We start from the raw sequence: 6,249 nt of genomic DNA on the forward strand, positions 1-6,249 counted from the left end.
AGAGAGAGAGACAGAGACAGAGAGAGAGACAGAGAGAGACAGAGACAGAGACAGAGACAGAGAGACAGACAGAGACAGAGACAGAGAGGCAGAGACAGAGACTCACAAAGAGAGATTCTTCTTTTGTATTGTCCTGGATTTCCAGTTAGAAATCCTAAAAATTTAGGCTATAAAAGACAGAGGATCGTGATGAAGAGTGATTTTTAATATGTGCAGGGTACATGTACATCGAAAAGCCCATAGGGATTTGGGCTTCTATGGCATCTTAACAAAAGAGCAGTGGCAGACCTACAAGGTAGTGCAGCTGACTAAGCAATTATTTAGGGGGGTCAGGTGTTCGATCCCTAGTGGGCCGTGCCGTTCCCCCACCCCCTCGCACACTGAGCTGGTGATAGAGTCCTTGCATGGTGGTGAATGCTTGTAATCCCAGCACTAGAGAGGCTGAAAAAAGGAGGATTACTATGAGTCTGAGCTGCATAGTGAAACCCTGCAGAGAAAAAAAGAAAGAAAGAAAGAAAGAAAGAAAGAAAGAAAGAAAGAAAGAAAGAAAGAAAGAAAGAAAGAAAAAAAAAAGAAAAAGAAAAGCCAAAGAGTAGTGGCTTCATAGAGAAGTAACAAGGCGGGCGAGCAAAGAGTGTTAGGCTCTCAGAGGCAGCAACTTGTGGGGAAGTAAATATATGAGAGAAAGTAATGGAAGATAAAACTTGTCTTAGCAAAGTTTATTTGTTCAGGCTACTCTCATTTCATCTTGTTTTCAAGGATGATAGGCTCATCACTGACTTTCGAGCATGTGCTATACGGGGCACGGGGTGGTGGGGAGATGCTGCCCCCCCAAGCACTTGTGTTCTGCCATCAGGAAGAGAAGGGGGCCTTAGGCTTTAGCTGTCTGCTTTTTCTCAATTTTCTTAGCTCAAAATAATTCTTGTGTCTGATTGGCATATTTCAGTGTGCCATGTTAGAACCTCTTAAACTTTAGCAGGTTTTAATGTTACATATTGCATTTTGCATCATATTAAAATGTTTCATTTGATAGTTTTGATGAAATGACTCCTAAGTTATTTTGATGAATAATTTTCCTTTATAAAGTCATCTTTATCATTAGTCAAACTTTGGCTGTGAAATTTACATTTAACCTGAACATTTGTTTTGCTGACCTATAGTGGGAAATTATTTACATGTTTCTAGTTTTCAGTAAGATTATATTTTCTATTTAATTTCCTTATTTATTCTTGAATTAATTGAATTTATATTTGGAAAAGAGTTCTTCCAAACTAGTGAAAGTACCTGACAAAATTTTCTCCTTTTCTTTTTGAAATCTTAATTTTTAATTATTCAAAAATTTCTTCATTGAAATTGTTTCTTCCCTTGTCAGTTTTCTAATTATTTAATGAAAGTATAATATTTTAGAAGGAAATGCCCCTAGTCTATTTAAATTTAAAATGCAAATATTTTTCATACTTAATTTGAATTTCATTTTGCCAAGACAAAATATAGTTGTCTTTTTTAATTTTTAAAAGTCATTCATTTATTTATTCATTGATTTATTTGGTACAGATTATTATTACACAGCTCAGACTCATAGTGATCTTCCTACTCAGCCTCCCCAGAATTAGGATTACAGGTGTGCACCACCATGCCTGGTTCCTGTGGTGGCAGTGAAACTTCGCATGGTGGCACTTGCCACAGAGCTGGCAAGGCACAGACGGACACAGCATGCAGTACTGGGGACTGAACCTGGGTCCTTGAACTTGTGAGGCAGGCACTTAGACCACTGAGCTATCTCCCCAGCCTGAGTTGTCATTCTTACTTACTTAGTGTTAAATCATTTGGAAAAAATAGTTCTTTTAGTTATCATAAATCAAGAAGGAAATCTAAAAATTGGATTAATAAATTTGATATGCATAGTCCTTAAGAGGTGATTTGCCATTTTTCTGTTTTAAGATGATGCAAAAGTGTTAAGTGTTTAGTAGAAAGTACTTTGATTTTTGATCTTGTGTAGGTTAAAGATATAGGCCACACAATACTTGTGCTGCTGCATACCATGGCTCTAAATTAGCCATCTCAAGAGCAAACAATCCACTCTCCACAGTGTACTTTGTTACTATGCTCTGATGCTCAGTAGGTTAGGTCTATTAAATATTTTTCCAACTTGTGATATTTTCGCATTCTGGCCAGTTTATTAGGAAATAGCCCCATCATAAACCAAGCATTATTTGGTTTTGATTTTGATGTACAACAAGTATTAATCCAAAACCTATTCAATAGGCTAAACAAAAGTCAAGCCCTATTCTTCATGATTGTTATCAATGTTTAATTTAGTATCAAGCTCATCAGATATTGCAGCATTTCTTGCAAAATGGACCTAGAGGAAGAAAAATCCCTGTTTTATTAGTTTAAAAATAAGTTTTGGGTCTTTAATACTTAGAATAAAGTAGATTTTCCAAAAGCAATTACTAAGAATAGAGAATGTTTTTATATAAGTAAAATTTATCAAGAAAGATTTTATACAGAAGTTTCTTATGTCTAGAATTGCCAGAGCACCATTGGCTAGCCTGTGTAAACTGGTAAGAGCAAACACTCTACTTGATCTTAGCCAAAAGGCTGAGAAGCAATTGTCATGCCTATGTAAGAAAAACCAAATAGCAGTGCGGAGTGAAACACTTCAGCACACTCAGGGTGTCAGCATAACTTACTGCTTCCAGGAGGCCTGTTTAATGGCCAGAGTGCAGTATCTGAGAGGGCCTGTTGGGAGCACACTGGAATGGTTACTAATGGGATAACGAGGAGTGGGAACTGATGTAGGTAAAATTGTTCCAAAACTCCTGATAAAGCAGCAGCAGAGTTAGCAGCCCCAGCTCTCCTTTCTCTAAATCCCAAGACCAAAAGAAAGCCACAGGGCTAAACTGTGTCAGAAATGCTTTTGTATGGCTTTATGTAACTTCATAAATTTCCAAATGTGTTGTGCTCAAACTAAACAGAATATATTTCTAATTTACAATGACTGCTCTGTGAGATGGTGGCCAGTTCTCTGTGCAATAAAGTGGAACATCGAGATTTGTAGGCTGTTCTCATTGTGAACGCAGCGCACTGGGACAAGCATAAATGATACCATTAAAGATTCATTCCACAAGCCTCACTCGAATTTTATACTGCTACATGGCATTACTTTTAATATAGATTTAGAATATATTTTTCTTTCCTTTCATTTTGTGGCTTAAATATTTGTGGTTTGTTTGGTTTGGTACCTGTTTCTATGTTAATCTTTCAAGATGGAACACCTCCCATTAAGGTACCTTTCAGCTATTTCTCCAGACCCTCATTAAGAGAAATGCTTGTGAGAATTTCCTTAGAAATAAGTGCAGCTCATCTTCTGTGCTCACAAGCTTCTCAGAGACCGAGATAAAGTACAAGGTTAAATTGAACTGCCTTTTCATGAGCTACTCTTGGAGTAGGGGAATTCACTACATGTTCATATTTAACAAAAGACATCTGCTTTGAAATTCAAAGTCTTCTGCTAACGGAGGAAAAGAATGAGAAATCTACAATATTAATGAGTTAGTTTCTATTGGACTGAAATAAAGGTCTGATTTCAAGCCCCATGTGATTTGCCTAGTGCTTTATGTGTTGGCCAATATTTCAGACAACTCAATTGGCTGTGACCCTACCCTGCCATGGCACCATCATCTCAAGCTCACTAATGATGGCCCAAACATATCCCGTGCTGTACACTCAGAGTCATTCAAAACTTTATCTTTTTGATGAAATTATTATTATTATTTCAGTTATGGTAAAATTCTCATTGGTGTTTCTCCTGATTTTCATTTAAAGAGTCCATTGGATATTTTGGGGTCAGATATTTTCACAGTTATTTTATTAATCAGTTTAATTCAAACAATTTTTATTTTTTCTAAAAGACTTTTTTTTTTGGTATTTTAGAAAATGTTCTACCGTGTGTTCAGGGTCTCACTACTAGATCAGACTCATAGTGATTTGCTTGTTTACAGCCTCCCAAGAGCTGGGATTACAGGTGTGTGCCACCACACCCAGTCTCAATTGCCCTTTCAGCGAGCCCCGGGTGGGGGAGGGCGGCATGGTAGGCTCCAGGGATCGAACCTCCATCCCCTGAGCCTGCTTGCAGGCACTTTAATCCACTGAGCTACTTGGCTGGCCCTCATCAATTTTTAAATGAGTATATCACAGGCCTTTGTAAATTTGGCATCATCTTTGCAGAAAGATTAGCTAACAATATAATTTACTAACAGGATGTATGCAATAGTTGGCTATAACTTTTGTTGTTGAGGATTCCCTGCAGTTCATCCAGGCCTTTGTCAAAAGGAGGAAACCTATTGCGTTTCTTCTTTCTCTTTAGCATCTAAATATATTTCACAGTGACTCAGCCCCAGTTAAAATATTCATTCAAGGCAATCAAATCACAATAACATCTTTTAGTTTGCATGTGTTAGGCTGCCCAATACTTAACATGCAAATTCCTCTCTGAACATGCAGCCTCTGCAGCTCATAGCTGCCTTCTCCTTCTTCCTTCACCAGTGTAATCATGGCCTCTCGGCTGCAATCACTCAAAAGAGCTTCTGGCCACTGAAGTTCTTCCTGCTCACAGAACCACATAACCTCTTGGTTTTCACTCAATGGTCCTTTAAACTTTTTAAAAATCTTTTTGTCTCCGTAGCATCTGACTTTTAAACAGGAACAAAGAAAAGAGGAAAAGAAAACACTTTTGGGGTTGTGATCGCGCTCTGTTGCATGGTATCTCATCAAATTTTTTTGCCTCGTACTTTTCCTAAGCGGATGAATATGAGCTGATGGGCTCTGCTTTCTCTAATCAAGACTGAAGTGTAAAAATTGCTGCGCACCTTTTTCTTGGCAATCTCACAGACACCTCAAAATCATAATTTAAAAATTAAACCTATCTTCTCTGGAAGATTTCTCTCTATATTGTGGATCTCAGTCAGAGCATCCTCCGTATGCTCAGTTATCTAATACAAAACCCGGAAGGCCTCTCATTCTCCTCTGCAATCCTCTAGTACATCTCTCTAGGGACTATGCTTTATGGACAGTTTCATTTCATATCTTTTTACCTGTCCTGTTCTCCTCATTTTGGAGCTGTTTATGAGAAAGAGTTCATTTTAATGGAAAAGCAGATAAAAGGGAAGATTTTCTGAAGTGACTGTGTACATATCCAGCGCTGATACTGTAGGCTGGAGGCAAACATTTCTTTTCCATGAAAACACAGATATAGATAGATAGATAGATAGATGATAGATAGATAGATAGATAGATAGATAGATAGATAGATAGATATAGATATAGATATATAGATATAGATATATAGATATAGATATATAAATATATTACACAGATCAGACTCATAGTGATCCTCCTGTTTTCAGCCTTCCAAGTGCAGGGATTACAGGTGAGCGCCACCATGCCCAGTCTCATTCACCATCTCAGCAGGTGGGAGGGGGGTGGGGTGGGGTGGGGTGGCATGACAAGCCTCAGATCGAACCCTGGTCCCTGCATGTGCCTAAGCAGGTGCTTGAATCCACTGAGCTATCTGGCCAGCCCAGAAAATTCAGTTTTTATGTTAACATCTCTCAACTAATCAATTGAGAACTGATAACATTATTGAAAAGTTTCAATCACTTAAACTCAACTGATTATTTTGGTTAAATGAGACTAAATCTACCCAAGCTGATGCATGAAACAGCTACAAGTAAGAATAGTTTACCAAATTCTAAATTTGAGCTAGCTAAGGTTGCTGTGTCATTGTGCTATAATGTCTAGTGATTTCTCATTAATCGTCCTGAGTGGTGGAGAAAGAGCAGATAGGACTGTTGTGAAGATATAATTCCTATCAGAGATGCATGAACTTTGTGTGTCTTATAATCCCAAACAAAAGCAATCTAAGTGATTATGAATTCATGTTAAATTATTTACATGGGAAGACTAGCTTAAAATGAGTGGGAATACTGAACACAAAAAGTGAACGTTTTGCGACTAGATTCTTTTGCTTCTATTGCAACGTGATGCCATCTACTTTGTCTTTGTAGGTGGCCAAGCCCGGAGGGAAACTCATCTCCCCTCCAGACCCGGAGGCTCTCAGCAGCAGCCCAGCAGCCGCGTGGAAGGGAAAGAGAGAGGCCCCAAAGAATGTAACTGTTAACAACATGGCCAGGGAAGCTCAGATGTGAAGTGACCCCAGGGCATCAGAGTGCCAAAAGGAAAAGAAAG

At 38.3% G+C, this 6,249-nt stretch overlaps 1 pseudogene; it reads right to left on the reverse strand.

Annotated features, from left to right (window-relative positions):
• Positions 1–2,405: 2,405 nt before the first annotated feature.
• On the reverse strand, positions 2,406–2,613 carry LOC111814036 (annotated as a pseudogene).
• Between the last annotated feature and the right edge of the window lie 3,636 nt (positions 2,614–6,249).

Source organism: Octodon degus, unplaced genomic scaffold (genome assembly GCF_000260255.1).
Source record: "Octodon degus isolate 3935 unplaced genomic scaffold, OctDeg1.0 scaffold00258, whole genome shotgun sequence".
Classification (NCBI taxonomy): Eukaryota; Metazoa; Chordata; class Mammalia; order Rodentia; family Octodontidae; genus Octodon; species Octodon degus.